General features: G+C 39.9%; 1 protein-coding gene and 1 long non-coding RNA gene across 4 annotated transcripts in view; both read right to left on the bottom strand.

The window, feature by feature from the left end:
• The window catches only part of Nell1 (neural EGFL like 1), an 839869-nt gene that overhangs the window by 311601 nt on the left and 508721 nt on the right, over positions 1-19547 (bottom strand). The gene's annotated exons all lie outside the window — the stretch shown is intronic.
• On the bottom strand, positions 6351-8548 carry LOC116102277. The gene is made up of 3 exons (XR_004123049.1): positions 7975-8548; positions 6773-6931; positions 6351-6523 (listed from the first exon to the last, which is right to left on the bottom strand). It is a non-coding gene; the product is annotated as an uncharacterized LOC116102277 (long non-coding RNA).

The raw sequence follows: 19547 nt of genomic DNA, 5'->3' as shown, positions 1-19547 counted from the left end.
AAAAAAAAACCTCAGAATTTCTGGTATAAACATCATGAGATGGTCCCCCCACACACATAAAAGTGGGACAAATCTTTAGCCTCTGAAATCTGATATTGACTTCTTCTGCAGTACCTGAAGTGAAGCCTGCAGACAGTCTTTAAAACGTGTCCTTTATCTCCATCACTCAAAAGAGAGAGAAAGCTCTGAAACATCAAATGAAATGACTTATCTGTGCAATTTTCTGGCACTTGGTAACTGCAGAAACACAACTCAAAATTTCCCAGCATCTACCTGTCAGAAAGTTCTCAAATCTCTACATCTACTTTAGATTTACATACAGAATTATTTTTGCTTCTAAGAAACAGTATCCCTCTTTTTAAATGATTATTTCTTATTGTTTGTTGGCTATGGGAACGACGCTAACTGCCTCTGAAAATAGATTAATTTTCAAATATTTATAAATTTTATTCCACAAGATGTTTGTAACAAGATGCCTCATGTTACACCATTTCCTCTGTAGGGTAAATGCACACAGTCCTTCCAAAAGCATCCTCTTCCCACCCATTTTCTGTGGCCTGTCAGACAATGCTCTCATTCTATTCTTCTGATGGATCTATACCAATTTGTATTGATCAAAGTTGCTAACCTTTCATATGAAACTTCCCAGCTCCATTCCAACTTTTTTTGAGATGAACCCTATTCTTGAATATGTAAATCAACTATTTACAGCATTGCAAACTCTTCCATTTATCGACCTGATCAAAATGTTGGATTTTGACATATTAGCTATATGATATCCTTCCCTGATCTTTGTGTTTAGAAGAGAAGGCTCACCAAGAAATGAATAGCCAGCATTTGTATTAAAAACATATCACTGTTAACCATGCACACTGTATAAATGGTTTTCATTCATCAGGAACCAATAATGTATAAGCAATGAGTAGATCTTACCAAAATCTGATTATTAAAACTTGCAGATACCACCCATAACAAAGTAAATACATATATATTATGACATGTATATACATACATATATATGTATGTACAGAGAGTTCACCCCAATAGGAAATCAATCCATCTCAAATGTTTGACTTCATGTGACTTCTACTGACAAGACTATATATTTATGCATAAAAGTGTGGCCATACCTTCTCCCTGGGCATTCTGTTGAGTTTAACTTTCTCTTATGCTCCAGGATAGAATATAAATAAAAGTCTACATAAAATCTCCACAGGAAACACTGATTAGAAAATAATAGCACTACAGAATGTGCTCTTTAACTGTGCCCAGGAGTCAACCGGAAAATAGGAACATGAAATAAGCTGTCTGTAACAGTGTTTATTGCTGGCTTTGAAAAGAGAAATAAGCAAATATATTGTAAGCTAATGTTTAGTCTTTAGTATGCACACACACACACCCATGTGCAAACACACACACACACACACACATATACAAACACACACAGTGTTACTATTTGACCCAAAATAGAATCATTTTAAAAAGCAAACTAGGTATTAAATCATAATTTCATTTGCTTAAACTTACTGATTTAAATGTGTATCTAATCAAAATTTAAGATAAATATTTGTGATTTGCTTAATTATTGGCATGCACTTCAATGAGAACTTTGCCATCCCAACTACTAATGAACAATATACCTTTGAAAGCTACCAAAACATGCTATGAAGTAAGATAATTATCCTGACCACACATGTAACCTCAGCTGAATTGAGTAAATATTATATTTGCATTCAAATGTTATAAGCAAAGGTTGTCATTAAATAATAACTCATATCTCTGAGGTTTTAGATAAATAGTAATTATCATTATATAAATGGAATATGTAAATTCTATAAAACCAAGGTATCTTAAAATAAAAAACAATAAAAAAAATATGTCACTTGGGACCAATACTATTGATTACCTTAGCACTGGTTTCTATAACTGAATGATAATGTGCTATAGTTTCTCCTTTTTGTGTGCCTTTTATAGGTATTCTAATACGTTCATTTGCTATATAAATTAATTCACAATGAGACATTACATCTGATTAACACTTTAGTTAATGCCACACCAACATTCGCCCCTCCAAAGGTGAAGGAAAACTGCAGAAAACAGACCCTAAGAATCTAAGAGCTAGATGATGTGAAGAGGGCCACGGCATGCTGTCTTAAGTGCATGGCATCCTCACCTCCTCACAGCTGCTGAGATTACCCACATGGGGCCTGAGCAAGACTGAGCCTGACAACAGGTAGAAGGGGGAGAGGCCATTGGACCCTGCTTCACATAGAAAGCCAATAGCAGAGTAGCAGTCACTGTCTTCAATAACGTAGCCACTGCTGAGTTACTCATGCCCCAGTAGATAGCTCCCCACTCATGAACACATGGGAGGCCCTAGTTCAACCCAGTCCATCACAAAGCCAAAACTAACTAAACTAACTATAACTAACTAATAACAAGGAAGTGTGGAGGGTAATATGATAAATTTGATCAGAGTAAATTGTTAAGATGCACTAAATATAAAACAATAAATGGCTTTTTTAAAAAAGCTAAGCTGATTTCATTTGTATCTCAGGTCAATTTTATAAGAAAGCCAGGAAGTTGACTTTAATAGCTGTAGTACACACATGAAGAGTGGCCCCTGGTGTGGTGATGTTAAGGAGTGGACTGGGAAACTTTGAGCTCAAAGTGAAGTTCCTCAGACAATGCTGATGAAGTAGCTGGAGTATCATGATCTGCATCCTAGAACGAAATCAAGTCTCAAACTATCTATAGCCACCAGGGCTCTGTCTTGGTATCTGAAGTCTCTACCATACTCTTGAAGGTATACATGACAATATTCCTTATCCTACACCCCCTCTGAACGCTAAACAAACTTATGATTGCATGAAAGTATTTATTTCCTGTGAATTTTGATTGATGATATAATTGCTGATTAAGGCAGACTTGTCCAGTTCAACCCATGAGCTGCTTTCCATTGTCCACCCAGAGTCATCATTCTTTCAATGTCAGTACTGCCAAGCAGAACAAATAAATACCTAAACTCAACTCAGAACAAAGAAAGTCTTTTCTCTGGTAACAACATCTCTGTGCAGTTAATGAAACACCAGTAGCCTCTACCTACAACAAAGCAACAAATCCTAAACAGCTGGAGGATGTGGTTGTTTAGGTCTGATCAGGAGAGATGCACTCCAAGGCTCAGAGCAAAGCGATTAAAAAAAGATCAAGACATGTCAAGAAATTTGCATCCAGCAGGCTTAAAGACAATTCAAATGAATCACCATTTCCCAGCTTCCTGAGTCAACATTCACAGGATCACAGACAACAGTAACTAACTACATAGGCTTGTTGACCACATATAATTGGAAGTTTGTTTACAACAGATTGCCCATCTTTCTGCTAAAACTGAGCATGTGATGTATTCCGCATGGGCGAAAATAGAGAACAGTTAATTTGAGATTTTTCATCATTGCTCAAGTTAACAGGTCATGATTAAATAAATAAGCCTAGGAACAAGCCATCGGAACAGTGGTTTCCCAACTTTTAGCAGCAATTTGGCAACTTTAAGGGAAGTTAAATATGTACAGGCAGGAGAGATTTCACCAGGACATTAATTCCAGCATTATTTTCCATTGTAAAAGCTAGTCAGCAAGAAAAGGGCTAAGTGAGATGTGGACAATTCACACAATTGATTAACATACAGTGATTAAGATGAATGAGGTAGGACATATGCAAGCCTGGATAAATGCCAAAATTCCATTGTGAAGGACTGAGGAGAGGGCTCAGTCTCTCAAGTCCTTGACACACAAGCACAGGTACTTCAGTTTGATTTTTAGTCCCCATCCCCCCAAAAAAACTTGCATGGTGGTGTGTGCTTGTAATCCTAGCCATAGTGGGACAGAGAAAGGAGGGTCCCTGACCATCTTTAGTGAGAATCAGTGTCTCAAAAAGAAAAGTGAATAGTGACTGAGGATCAAAACCTGAGCATGTGTGTCTGCATACACAAAAACTAGAACATATGAGTACGCATGTACAATTAACTCTGTGTGTATTCACAACTGTAAAGACACACACACAACACTCATACATATGTTCAGTAATAAAAGCAAGCATCAGTTCAATGTATACAATATGGTGTTATTATGTTTATGAAAATAAAACATTTTAAGCACAGTATATCATTTGCAGGCATGTAAACATGTAATAATAGTATTCAGACATACACGGAAATGATAAGCTTCAGGTGCAAGTAAGAGATTAATTATGGGAGGAAAGAAGGAAATCTAAGATCGACATTTGATAGTTGACCTTGACTGGCAATCTGACTGGGTGGCAAAGATCAGAGATAATAAAGTCTGTGACTAGTGCTCAGTCTGTCAGTGAGGTGCTTCCAGAGAGGATTAGCTAAGATAAAGGAGACCTAGACTGAAAGTAGGCTGCACCATCCCATAGGCAGGAGACCTGGATGGCATAAAAGGAATAATGGATGGAGGCAGCTACTACAGGCATTTCTTCTCTGCTTTCTTCCCCTGATGGTGTAGAACCTCTGAAACTGAGTCAAAATGAACCCCTCCTCCCTTGCTTGTGTCAGACATTTCTCCACAATGGTAGAACGATAATAGATATGAGGCTCTTTAATGCTATGTACAGGTATTTCTCAAAGAACACATACACATGGAAACACGTTAAATCAGGTACAAGATTGCTTATCCCATTACTCCTGAGTTTCCCTACATTATTACAATAATCTGTGGAACTATTAAAAGTTTTCCACCAGGCGGATGTGCTTCCATGAAGCACATGATTATTGACTGGTATACATCCAGCCATGGCTTCAAACACAAAATAAACAAACCAGCAAATATTATGCACAGAGTGACAGAAAGTATTATGCCAGAAAGGACTACAGAAAAGAATGTACTATCCTGCACCCCAGATCACACAGCAGAGCTACATCCCAGCTAAACAGCACCATGATTCTAGACCAGGATCCTTCATTTGTGTCTCTATTCTATTGCCACTGTGCTTTCTGGTATCTTAAAAATCCCTTCCTCACTGCTAGCTCTTGTTAAATGAAAATGAAGTTTCAATGAAAGAGGAAAATCCCACTTTAACATTCCCTCACTTCTTTGTGGCTGTAACCTCACTTTACTCGAAGAACAAGTAACAGAGAAAATGGAGCAGCAAAGCTTTCTGAAAGTCTTGCTGTGTCCAAGCTTGAAGGAAATTGTCTACATATACATCCCATATGAGAGCAATATACATTTGCAGAGCCATGGAGGCTGCAGAGCAGTTATTTTTAATGGAAATGATGGCCATCTGTCTCAGTCCTCAAATGCCAGCCTACATTCCAAGTCGGATCTTGGGGAGGATCCCAGCCCCAGGCACAGTGAGGAGAGAGGAGCATGATCCTTCTTCCCTCAGGGATACGACTACTAACTAGAAAAAGATCAAAGGCCAAACCCAGATCCACTCACAAGTGTGCAGTGGTTTGGCCTTTGCCCCTGGGATTCTTCTGTGGAGGGGTATTATCATCCACCATTTAAATTCTAGAACTCAAATCAGTCCAAGAGGATGGAGAAGGGGTCTGGCAATTACTGAACCCATGTTCTGCAGGCAGCTCCTCATTTCAATCCCAGAGCCACATCTAGGCAGGAATTGTCTGTGTTATGGTAAGAACCTGGTACGATGTCCACGTTGATACCCTTTGTAAATCACAAAATGTTCACCCATAATCCCTATGTGTACTTATTTTTAACATGGTGCTTCCAAAGTCATCATTGGCACCTTATGCCCTCAGCACTTCAGTTTTTTTTTTTTTCCAGCTGAAAAGTAGGTGGGGCCAGGTAGCCAATCTTGAGCATTCTAGAGAAGGCCACCTTAGAAGGACAGACAGGGTATATAACTCAAACACAGAAAAAGTGAGAAAAAAAATCAGAACCGAAGCTGTGGCAAATAAACCATAGCCATTGTATGCTATGTGAAACTTTAAAATTAAAACGTTTGAAAGCATCCATGATGTAAAAGACTAGTCAATCTAGCCTGGCACAGGCCAAGGCATTGGGTGACTTAATCACATTAAGTGTCATTTTGATTGCTTATGATTTAAGTCCTGAACCACCCCAACCAACCTCTAATCTTCCATCTTCTTGGCAAAGCAGTTATCCTACTATGCTCCCCAGGGAGAGGGGACAGATTGGGTACACTCCCAGCTTTCACTTTTGGTTTTGTTGGTTTGTTGGGTGGTGTGTGGCAATGTCTCATTTACCCCAGGATGGCTTCTGAACTATCTATCTGAGGATGCCTCTATCTCCTCAGTTCCTCGCTTGGCTCCTTAGTGCAAGCATTACAGACAAGAGTTGGCAAACTTGGTTAAATTATCTTATCTCCTTCATTTTTATTCTTCCATCTTTTTCCCTGTAAGGTTTGCTTTCCTCCTTTGAAGGCCAGCTCGAGGTACCCTCTGTTGCAGTCTCATCTAAATCATCTCAACAGGACCCAATGATTTGAATTACTTCACATCTCCTTGTCTCTCTGGTGCCTGGGGAAGAAGAAATTATATTTTTGAATTTTATTCCTACCATGTTCCAGATATTCAGCCCTAACAAGTATAATTGCATACATCACCCTCAACCAGAGTCTGCTTGGCATGGTTCCTCACTCCTGCCTCACTGGTGACACATCTGAGATGCAGCAGTGTTACAATGACTCTGCAAATGCCTTAGGCCTGTTCTGAAGTGACTATCAAGTTAACCTATGTCTAAGCCCCAAACCTACAGACAATACATACGTTCATTAAGATAAGTCCACTGGAGTGCGTAGAAATGTAGATATCTGTTTAGTTTTCCTTTTATCCTGGATGAGGTCAGATTTCTCCTATCTTGTTCTACCCTTTTGGTTCTTAGATGTAAATCCTCTTCTATGCCCAAAGGCTTGCATTGCTAGATGCCTAGTTGATATAAAAATAAAACTATTTTATTTCAATAGATATCATTCCTTTGACAGTAGATAGCAGGCTTGAAAACAAATGCATTAGTCTTCCCCTGAAACCGACCACAGTGCACTAGCACACAAAATTGCCAAATCTAGTTGCCACAGGTCAATAAAGACTTAACAAGAATTGGCGATGGTCCAGAAGTGATTAAAACTCCCCGAGAGATAGAAAGGCCCGTCTTAGAAGAACAAACCAGAATCAATCAAGACCTACAAGTTCACTGACACAGACTGAGAACTGTTGCATCTGAGGTCTGTAAAAACATGCTGACAGTCACATTTCCTGTATGAGTGGCATACAGCACTGTGTCGTCCCTTGATTGGCACCTGGAGTTCTTGTGGTCTTCCTAAGGGTCTCCCCTGTGGAGAAGGGAATGTCCTGAACTCCCTCACCACCGAAGGACAGCAGGGAAAGGAGCCTTCTTTTTTATATGCCCAGTAAAGCCATGTCATATAACTTAAAGCCATATCATGTAACTTAAAGAAATGACATATGAGTTAAGCTCAGCCCATCAGATATCTTTTTTTATTAAGCTAATTTGTAACACACACATACACACACACACATATATACTATATTTATCATTTGCTTTCTCCTATCCAACTCCTTTTGCCCACCTCCAATCTCTATCAAATACATGGCCTCTTTAAAACTACTATTGTAACACATACCAATATTTATATATAATTATGCAAAGCCTCCGATTAAATTTCACCTCAGAGGGTTGTTGTGTGACTCCAATATATAAATACAACCTGCTAGACCCATTTAGTGTTGCTTGACTGTATGACCACTTGGTACTAGATTGTTGTCTCCCCCCAATGCTGCTGGAACATTGCTGCAGAGTTCTGAAAGCGAAAGTGAACTGACAGCCCCAGCTGAAGCCGGCCACCTGTGGTGCAAGACAATAGCCCACACACACTGCAGCTCCTCCTGAAATCAAAAGATGGACTTACAACTAACTTCTGCTAAGACTCCTGTTTGAAGTCTCTCCTCACCTTAAACAGACTGGTTGCCTGCGATGTGATACCACTGAGAACCCAGCCTCTATATGTCTGCTGTTGTATTTACGTTATGCATATACTATGTTTAGGTATTGTGGTTCCACTTTGCTGCCTGGATATAAAAACCCATTTCACCCCAAGTAAAGCACGCTTTGATACATTTACTTGGCATCTGTCTTTTGTTCTCGACTGGTTTATTCCCACAGGTCTGGTCCAACCTCCAGTTCAAAGTTTCCCACGACCCAAGTAAATCTGCTGGCCAGACTCTACACTAGATAACCAATTAGGGAGCCCATCCATGGGAAACACTAACTCTCTCAACAGTAATCAACTGCCTGGGGCCCCATGAGGATATACAAGCTGGGCTGGACCTAGAAATTGGGTATGGTGCCAACCAGTTAAGGTCAGGTAGACACTATGCTCCTACTTTAACTTTGAATCTTCAGAGCTCTGCGAGCTCTGTGAGGTCAGTAAGCTCTGTGAGGTCAGTGAGATTTATGTATCCAACCAACCAACCCCTGTGGACAGCATCTCTTTCCTCCTGTTCCTTCATGTAATGATCCTTCTGTGTCCTGGTATCTCTACAGTTTCCCGTCCTGTCAATCAATTAATTATGATTTCATGAGAACCTTGCAGTAACATTCATTAGTCCTTTCAGATCCCTTTTTCCTTAGGAAACCATCACATTCATTAAGTCCCGGGTAGGGTGTTAAAAAGCAATAGGACTACAGTCAGCAAAGTGCAGGCTGACACCACAGGGGAGGGAAGTAATCCATGCTGGAAACTCTACTAACAGCTTTATGCCTATTAACACATTTGAGTCTCACAAGCAACCCTCTGAGATAAGACTTAATCTGAGGTTTAGGAAGAAGCTCAAACCAAGTGGTAAGGAGTGAGTATACAGAGAGTGAAATGCATGTCCCCTGGCAAATTATCAAGAATTCTGAATTGAAACAATATTTGGAGTGTTTATTTATAACTGTAGAAGGCTTCAAGACAGGAGATATTCCTTATAACAGAACTGAATGACAAATCCTAAGGGCAAATATATATAAAAGACTTCCCTTCCCAACTTTCTCAATGAAGAAAATATAGGCTACATTAGACTAGATTAAAATCAGATAAATGCAAGTTTGTTAGGTACTGCTGTTGGGCGAGTTCATTAGTACCAAGGAAAGGGGCTGAGGAAGCCACATACCTGGGCTAGGACAGAGACGCTTTATAGACTATAGGCAAAGGAGGATGATGTGCCAGCCACAAGGTAGGTGTGTGCCCAAGTAAGGTCAAGAGCTGAGTACTTAGGAGGGGATTTGTGTGGCTGGCAGCATCAGAAAAGGAGGTTGTGATGGTTGTAAAGAGGTGGAACTGGGCCCTTGGAGCCATTCCTTTGTTAGGAGTTTTTCTATGTGGGTGGGGTTGGGGAAAGGAGGACACATGGGGTTTCCTAGTTTGTGTAGAGGCAAGCAGGGACTCCAACTACACATCCCAACCTCATAGGGTATATGGGCACCAGTTCAGATCTGGCTACTTCCTGTTGGCATGGGACATCATGTGGATGGGGAGTTGGGAGTCCGTAGGCTGGTATTCAAAGGGAGGTATGGGATAGTTGGTTAACTGCTATCCTAGAGAGTTTTCAAATTTGTTCCTGGTGGAAGAGGAGACGGCAAGGGGATAGAAGAAAAACAGAAAAATGAGAATGAAGGATCCCATAATAGGTTGAGCCTGGCAAAAGGGAGGACTGCTATCAGATTAAGGGAGAGAAAGAGGGTTGGTTTTGCCATCTCAAGTTCTCCCTCTAGTTTCTGGAGTGGCTCCATCTGGGTCTCCACCAGGCTAGACTTGATATAACACTCTTTTTGCAAGAATAGGCAGGTGCCACCTTTATCAGCTCTGAGGAAGTCAATGGATCTTCAGTTTTGTAGGTCCACTGAAGCTTACAGAAATCTTTTTAATTTGGCAAAGAGATAAATTTTAGACATGGTAGCATTATCATTGCTTGCAATCTATAATGAGACTGATATTATAGAAAAGGCAATAGACTTATACTTTTGTGTCATAGTAGGGGGTTGGGAAATGATTTGGAGTTAAAAAGCATGAACATTCTTTAAGATGGGCTCAGGAAATACAAACCTGTGGAGCAGAAGGGGCAAAAGCTCAATTGATCTTGATTTTTAGTCTCACTTTCACTACAGATTGTTTTTGAAAATTTAATACAACAGTAGAATAATGAGGGTAAGGAATCTGAAACATTTTTTTTATTTCTTTTATATATCTTAAATTACCTTTTTGTCATTATTTAAGCCTTCACAGCCTCTAACTTTCACAACCTGCATTTATTAACCTTAAAACATCTTCTTCGACCCTAAAACAGTTTTAGATCCTTTATAACTTAAGCTTTTATGTCTTCAAACCTTTACAAACTTTATATGTTTTGTGAGGTTTTGTTTCCTGAATCTAGTAACAAGGAAAACTGTAAGACAGACATGCAGCTTTAAGAGAGTGAGGTCTGTGGCCTGAATTTTACACATGAAGAGATCTGAGAAGGCATCTTACACCTTGCTTGTTGTTAAATTGATAAATCTTTTATTAGTCTAGTCTTCAAACCCATCAGAGACCATTTATCAGAAGGATAAATTTTACTTGAGTAAACAAGATCAAGCAGTTTCCAAATCTATTAAAAATGACAGGTTTACACGCTACCTAGATGGTCATCATAGGTTCTTCTGTGGTCAGTGGGGACAACTGTCTTCAGCCACCAGGCTCAGATGTCCCAATAGACTTTCCTGTAGAGTCAGAACCTAGGGAAGACTGTCCCACCTTGTTTTGGGGAAGTGGGGCAATCAACTCTCCAGTGTTCTGCTTGTCTACAATCTTGATAGCATGCTGTCAGCAGTTGAGGTAAAAGGGCAGTTTATAGCTTGGTCACATTCATAGCAAGCCCCAGTGGAGATTCTTCTGTCCCTCTCTTCTTTGGAGGAGATTAGGGGTGTTGTCATGAGTCAAATGTGTTTCTCTTATCATGTAAAGTGTTTTTATTAAACATTTTAAATGCTGTATTCTGCTTATCTCTGAAGTGTTTGAGGACCATCTATCTATATATAAAATATATCTAAAATATATCTAAACAGACAAACTCTGCTTGTTTTTAGTTACTTAGGCTTAATCTTGAACATGTATACAGGAGTCTAAGGCTTATTTCTGTAATTAATTATATTAGTTCTTAGTGAGACTATAAGTATAGCTCTGAACAGAGTCAATGATTTGATCATTTATAAGGTGACTGAATATTAAGGTGTATTTTTTAATTATCCTTAACAGTTTATAATATGTTAATAATATCATTGTGTTTATATGGTTAGATTTAATTAAAGACAGGATGGAAAGTGTTAATATGTTGGGAAACCGGTAGGGACCTTGGCTGAAAGAATTGTTATCACAAGGTTATCTACTGTGCTGAAGCTTATTTGGTTGTCACCAGTGAGAATTTACCTTTAGGAAGAGAACAGAGTGGCAATTGGCCTGAAAGGAGGGGGATACTTTGGAGCCTTGACAGCAAGGAGGAGGTGGCATTCTTGGAGTGGTACTGCTAGAACAAGTTTGGGGACCCAGGGCAGGAGAAGGATCCAGAGGTTGGGAGGGGCATTGTCGAAGTAGCCCTACATGAGCACAAGGGAAAAACTGTTGCTGTGGCCCAGATATGGGCCTAAGGAAGCTGTAATTCCAGGAGGCACTGGAGGGACTATTTGTTAAGAAGCATTGGAAAGACAATATGATCCATACATGAGCCAGGCTGCATTGTACAGAGTAGGCAGGGCTGATGTGGATGTGAGTGTGGCCTGGCCCAATGGGCAAGGAGAAGGAGTGGTGTCTACCTATGCATTGTCAGAGCTCAAGCAAACCAAAAGGAAGTGGGATAGGAGGAGGTGCAAGAGCCAGAGTCATGTAAAGGGCATGGCAGACTGGAGAATAAGACTCTAGAAATTGGAATTTTAGAATTTTGAAGACAAATGATCTATACATATTTCAGGAGGGTCTGATTATCAGCTTGGTTTGTAAAAAACCACTGCAACTGAAACAGGTATGTTCCAGTTGAGAAGGGAGAGGGGGCTCAGGCAATGGAGGGGACTCAGATTTGCTATCTGAGTTCATGGAGGCAAGGGTCTACCTCTGCCAGCCTGACCATTTTGCTAGTGGGACCTGAGCCAGAAAATAACGACTATAGTGGGGGAGGGGTGAGAGCACAGTTCCCCAAAAAAATGGACATAAGGGGTTCAAAATAACTGCCATACACAGGCAGAAACTATTGGCAGGGATTAGGGTAGCTGGCAGCATCAGAGAAGGAGGTTTATGATAGCTGTCCTGAATGCAGAACTGGGATCTAGAAGCCATTCCTTTGCTAGGAGGTTTTCAGTGTGGCAGGGTTGGGGGAAGGAGGGCAGGTGGACTCTCCAAGCTTGTGCAGGGGTGAGCTGGGATTCCAACCAAAGAATATAGATAGATGGATGGGTAGATTGTTAAAAAGATTACAGTTGATAGGATTCAAGGGAAGACAATTCCTCTATGATTAACTGTCAAGTTACCTCTAACAACTGGTAGTAACAATAATACAGAACAAACCAGTGTCTAAAGTTGCTGTTTGAAGGTATAGTATACACTGACTTGACTGCCCATACAGACTGTCTTTTTTTTCTTTAATATTATATTTAAGAGAGTTAAGACATTTACAGGCAACTTTCCAGCTTTCCATCTCAACAGTTAAGATCTGAGGCAAGAGTCGTCACAACATGACGAACCCTTTTCAAACGAAACAGACCACATTATATCTTGCTATAATGTCTCATAAACTCAGTTCTTTCCAGTGTTTTGGCTGGGGTAGTAAGTTCTTTCCTTCAGAGATTGGTGTACATCTTGCAAAGCTAAGGATCTCTTCAAAATGGCTTCATTTCACACAATGTAGAGGAAAATAACAGAACAGAGAATATGGCCATAGGAGAGGAGACAGAATTCTTTCCAAAGAGACACATTGTTTCTCCAAAGGGGAAAACTTGTTTCACAAAAGGAGAAACACAAGCTGGTGAAGTCAAGAGATTTACCCAAGCTCACAAAGCAATGCTGGCTGATGCTTGCCTTCCTGGATTAGGACTGGGGCCCTGCCTTTCTGTAAGCCTAAAAAATTATATTGTGGATCAGTATGCAAGGAGACATGGAAAAATATTTTTCCTTTTTGAGTCAAAAAGGGGATCATAAGAATAAAGTGGTTGTGTTTCTTTCATTTTGGACTAATGGAGTTATTTCCTTTTCCTTCCTTCATTTTCATATGTTGTTTGCATTCAGAGATATGATAGACCACCTATCCTTAGTCAGTATGGTACCACAAACCATATTCCAAACATAGCATTTCTAAGATGAACACAAAGATACTGGGTTGCTATTTTCCCCAGTAGAGGCATCCACTCTTTTGAAATACAGTGTCATGTTCCAGAAGGCTACCATCATGAAAAGGGAAAAACATCTCCATCTACTCACAGGGCATGGACAGGTTATTGGAATATCACCAAACAAGTTTAGATCATCCCTCCCTCTCCTCCTCCTCCTCTTCCTCCTATTCTTCCTAAATTAATAACCATCTCATCAAGAGAGAAGAAGTAGGAGTAGACAGACAGTCCCTGGGATTCCCTTGAATATTCAAAGAGGCTTAAAAAGTTTTCTCCTGAATGATTTGTTCATTTGTGAGACTAATTCTGAAGCTAACACTGTTTTCAGATGTACTGAATCTATGAATATTTAATGCTTGCTCAGACAGTTACATGAGCAATGATCACTTACTGTGTACCTCCTATACTTACTAGGCTAGGCTGTGCAGATAGGAAGCCTAAGTTTTCTGGACAAAATCTTCAAGTTGTTGGGAAAAATGACACTCATAGAAAGTCTAGGGTCACAAAATATGACTCCTTAATAATGCTTCCCCCCACCCCACCCACATTCTTAAATAATTAAGATTCTGAAATCCAAGGCTCTATCTGGCCAACTGCTTCCTGGTAGGTTATTTGTGTCTAGAACCTATCAATGAGGGTGTCTTTTGCTGTGATAAAACACTATGACTAAAAGAAACTTGGGAAGGAAGAAGAATATTTCAACTTATAATTTGTAGTTTATCATCTAGGAATGTCAGGGCAGGAACTCAAAGCAGAAACTTGGGAGCAGAAAATGAAGCAAAGATCATGGAAGGATGTTGCTTAATGGCTTGTTCTTCATGGCTTTCCTGGCCTGCTGTCTTATAGAATCAAAGATCACTAACTCAGGGCTGCCCACAGTGAGTAGAAACTTTCCACATCTATCATTAGTCAAGAAAATTTCCAATAGACTTGCCCACAGGCCAATCTTATGCAGGCCATTTCTCAGCTACATTCTCACTCCCAAGATATGTCTAGATTTGGTGAAGCTGACAAAAACCTAGCAGCACAGACGTAGCAGAAGGTTTATAATCCGTGGGTAAAGAAAGAATCTCATTCTAGGCTGAGGAAACTGCTTGATCAGCAAAGTACTTGCCTTGCAAAGGTGAAGACCTAAATTCAACTTTCCAAAATCTATGTTTTGGTTTTGGTTTTAAAGCCAGGTGTGCTTACTTATACCATTGAATATAGAGAAATTAAGCTGGTGTCTAACTAGAAGCTTTACCCCTGTTGACTAGTGTTCATGCTAATGAAAGAACTATACACACTCTAGGAGGATAAAGGTAATATCACCAAGCTACAAACACTATGACTTATAACAGTGACCTGCCTGAAAGATATGCTAGTGTAATATTGGCAAAGATGTTGTCAGAGCAACCAGCCACTTACTGAATTAGATTCAAGGCCAATTCCATGAGATAGAACCTACAACTGACGCTTCTAAAGGGGCCAAGAGTGTGAGACTACATAGTTCATGGGCCTAGAGGAAAACCTAATACTATTATTCTACTAAAGAAATATAGCAATAAAATGACATATTGCTATGCTTATAGATTACTGCCTCACTTTGCCCTCATCAAAGAAGATCCTTCTTGTGTTATGCGAGAATTAACACAGGCACAGCTCTGTCTCTCTTGTCTTTTGTTTCATTGGAATAGTAGATGCATAACCTTCAGGAGCTTGATAAGAGAGTTAACTGAGTTTACATATGGATAATCTTAGACCAATGCTGACCGACAGAATCATCATTAGACTCTGATCTTGCCAGAGAAAAATGTGCAGTATTCAGAAATCCTGAGTTCCTGAGGCCCTGGTCCTGAGTATAGAACTGAGGGGACTCTTTCCGCTGCAGTAAGTTCCCACTTTTACCTGCTGTAGGTTTTACCTCCCCCTTCATACCACAAAGAAAAGAGGGACAAAGTCTCAATATAGCCACAGCTAGTAAGCAGTAATTTCCGTACCTGTGCCCTGAAACAGTTAGAGGGTCCTACTGCATCTGTTTCCATGCAAGCAATGTATAAATGCTTTACTCTCAATAGAGAAGGGAAGTCAGTCTCTTAGGAGAAAGTTCTTGACCCAAAGAAAATGTAGTCCCCATTAGGGTCAGTGTTTTCCCACTTCTGTGGCCTCCTCTTCCTCAGCCCAGAAGATGGTAATGCTTGTCAAGAAACTTGACAATAAACTTGACTTTTATATTTCTCTGAATGCTGGTCTTATCTCTCAACTCTTTAGTGCACGGAGGAAAAGAACCTTTCATCTAGCCCACATCACCAGTGAAGAGTTACAGGGAAATGATCACACCAACTATTTGATGCATTTCCTATTTAAACGGAGACTTGAGGTGTCTGGAAGTTTGCTGTGGTCCAGTTTAAACGGTGAGAAAACTCACTTTGCTATAAGAGACAGAACACAAGGGAGTGTGTTAGTTAAACAAGAGCAGCATTGCTGTCTCTAGGGGCATGCAAATCCAGATACTTTGCTGAGCCAGTCTCTCCCAGGGGAGGGGGTGGGGGTGTGTATGTTAATTCTATGCATGGAGCCAAGTTCTAGCTCCAGCCTTGCCCTGTCCTGAGGTAAGGACATTTTCCTGACACCCTGGAGGGACATAGAGAAGGCTCTCAGTGGGGAATTTCTTTGCTTCTTTGAATAAAATAGTCTACAATAAACTCAACTTGGTTACTGGGTTTTACTTTATGCTTCTCCTTAATAATACAATATGAAAGTATGGCTCATCCTTGTTTACCTGTCAAATAAAGCGTCTGAGTTTCAAGGATGTCTAACAAATTCACTTTAAGAAAACTGTAATTGTACCAACTTCTGCTAGGCTACTTCAGGGAGAGAGGGGGCAAGAAAGAGCTGAGGGAATGGAAAGAAGTGAGAGAGAAAAGAGGGAAAAGAAAGAGGAGAAAGGAGGGGAGAGTAAAGAGAGGGAAGGAGAAATGAGAAAGGTAAAAGAAAGGGAGAAGCCTGAAGGAGAAAGATGGAGGAGAGAGAGACAGAGGGGAAGAGAGAGGGTCACACAGAAGAAAGGGAAGAGGGAAGGGATAGAAGGAAACAGAAGGAAAGGAACAAACATAGAAACAGAGGAGAAAGAGAAGGATGGAGAATAAGAGGCAGAGAGGAGAGACACAGAGGAGGGAGGGAGAAAGAGAAGGAACAAAAGAAAACAGAGAAAGAAAAGTATAAAGAAGGGAGAGAGGGAAGGGGGAAAGAGGATGGAAAGAGAGAGGAGAGAAGTGGTGGTCGGGAGAATTCAGCTCACCTAATACAAACCTCACAGAGACTTATGCACAAAGTGCATATCTTCATGTTAAAAATACTTCTCTTATTTGAGGCCCACTCTGCCCAACACATCAATGATGAGATGCAAGAAAAAAAGGAGGGATAAAGGATCCATCCCAGCAGTGAAGATTTTTATGCAAAGATGTCAGTTTAATGAGGGAATTCTTGAAGTGTCCTTAAAGAAATTAGAACCGGGATTGGTGGCTTGTCTATGTAATCTCAGCACTGAGAAAGCAGAGGTAGGGGTTTGGTATGAGTTCTAACTCAGCCTGGGCCACATGATGAACCTCTAGCTGACAAACAAATGGAGTAATTACTGGAATTTTAGATAGAAGCTTGATAAAACTGCTTCAAGTGGCATGAACCAGCCAACCAGTGAGCTGTGGTCCAAGGAATGGGGAACTACATATGAGACAAATAGGAGACTGCGTGAAACTCAACTGAAAATCTCCTAGACAAAATTTAGACAGACTGCTAAGCCCAAGTGGCCTTTTCTCAGCAAGAGGAAGAACAAATCTTCGTCCTAAATTGGATACTAAACGTTTCCCGGCTGTAAATAAATAGAAACGGATGACTCATTTCTATATTAATTTGCCAAGTCATTTTTCTTCCACAGAAAAGAAAATTGTCTACTCTTGATCTTAAAGTATTTTGTGATTGCTCAGTCAAAGACAGAAGAGAGTCTCTGTGAAAACCCCGTCATAAGAATCCAGAGCAGCATGATTGTGTACCAAGAATCCAAGTAGAATCCAGCAGGAATTACTAATCCAGATCGCAGCATGCATCAGACATCTAAGAATTTATTTTCCAATTAACACTCAAAGACTTTTACAACAAACAGGAATTATGTTGTAATAACCTCAGCTTTGGAAACAACTGTGGATTTGGTTTACTTTGTTTCCTGGTAAGAGGGTATAGGTTAGAGGTTACACAGCATGGGTTAATTTAATTCTATAAGAATAGCAAAATAACATCTGATATTTTGGAGGGGGAATTTACACAGCATTGTCTGCTATATCACATTCCTGCAAATTTGTAACCACAGGGCCAAATTCAGCCCTCATGTTCAAACCAATTTCAACCACCTGCCTTGCTATAAATATAGTTACATGCCATTATCTGCATAAATATGCCTACTGCTTTCCTGCTATGGAGTCAGATTTGAGCAGACACCCAAACAGTAGGGTATACGAAACCAGTGATACTTACTATCTGTTCTTTAAAGCATAGGATCATGAATTTTTGTCCCAAAGAAATACTTTTCAGTGTTTCAATTGCAAAATAGTCTAGGACACCCAAACTGTGAAAATCATAGGACTGCATTATACAGATGAGACTCCCCTATGTGACTGGTGTATGTGAAATTGAAAGTCAAGTTTCAGTGTAGTCACATACCACCTCAGACTCCGGAAGCACTGCAGTGCCTTGCACTTTGACTGTGTACCAGCCACATGACCAGTTTCTCTTGCTTTAACTAAGGAATCTTTTGTCAAGAGGACCCAAGCAAAAGCTAAAAATGTATGTTCTTATATTGAGGGACCTGACTTCCTGTTGCTCCTTTGTCTCCCCTTGTCTGTTACCCCAATAAGGATTCAAACTATTCAATGGCAGAGTCCCAGAATGAAGGAGAGCCACACCAGCCAACTGCAAAGTCATTGAAAATTCTTTTTTCTGTTTAGTGACTGGCTTTGAGTTGGTTTATTAGACATCACTGTTGTGAAAATAACTAACAAATACACTCTAAAACTACTCCTCAGAATAATCCAATTCCTATGCAACTGGATGGCTGCTAACCTTCCCCCTAAACAATTCTCTTTGTCACACCCTTGCCAAAAGATATTGTATTTTCAGGATTAAACTCCAGCCCAACTCTTGCAAAAAAGAAGCCATTAATGGATTATCTAATAATGAGAATGATTATTTATTATCTCCTGGTTACTTGGGGGCTAGAGTTCATCAGCAATGAATTCATTGTTCTATAAATCAATAGTCTACAGTTTGGAATAATCCAGATTATTTGACGATATCTTTTAAGTGCCTATGACAGTGCAGTCTATTCTCTTCCTCAGGATGGTTGAATCCATCCAGTCCATCAACACTGCACAATCTCAAGCACTTGTAACATCATGGGCACTCCTTTCCATCCCTGAAAAGAAGCTATTTTGTACTCTTTACCCTGAAGTCAAAGAAGTACCTACTATCGTGTATTTGATACATTTTCCTAAATTGAATATTTTTCTTTTACTTACTAATACAACCAATAGGAAAGTTTAGAATTGAAAACAAAGTTTTAAAAAGTGAAGTAAGTTTTTGTTATGTTGCCATAACTCACACTGTTCACTAAAGTAATAGTAAAGTTCTCTCAGAATATTGTAGCACATTTTCTTTACTTTGGGAAGAAAGCTGACTGATTTTATAGTTAATTTTTATCTGCTCAGCCAGACACAACTTCCTTGAAGATGAGGATCAATTTTTATGAAATGCTTGGTTATTGGTGGCCTCAGACTCAGCCAAGGAGAGTGATACTATAAAGAAAAGGGGGCTGGGCAGTGGTGGTGCACTCCTTTAATCCCAGCACTTGGGAGGCAGAGACAAGAGGATTTCTGAGTTCGAGGCCAGTTTGGTCTACAGAGTGAGTTCCAGGACAGCCAGGGCTACACAGAGAAACCCTGTCTTGAAAAAAAAGGGGGCCTTTGTTAGGGAAATAAAAGCATAGAAAATTTCAAAATACTTTTCATCCCAAATCATTAAATTACATAATTCATGTTAATGCTTAAGAGTCAGAGAATTTCACATAGCAAAGGAGTGAAGAAGTTCAAAGATTAGAAAAAC

Source organism: Mastomys coucha, unplaced genomic scaffold (assembly GCF_008632895.1).
Source record: "Mastomys coucha isolate ucsf_1 unplaced genomic scaffold, UCSF_Mcou_1 pScaffold21, whole genome shotgun sequence".
In the NCBI taxonomy this organism is placed as follows: domain Eukaryota; kingdom Metazoa; phylum Chordata; class Mammalia; order Rodentia; family Muridae; genus Mastomys; species Mastomys coucha.
The sequence above is the reverse complement of the archived record's forward strand: the minus strand, read 5'-3'. Positions and strand labels throughout refer to the sequence as shown.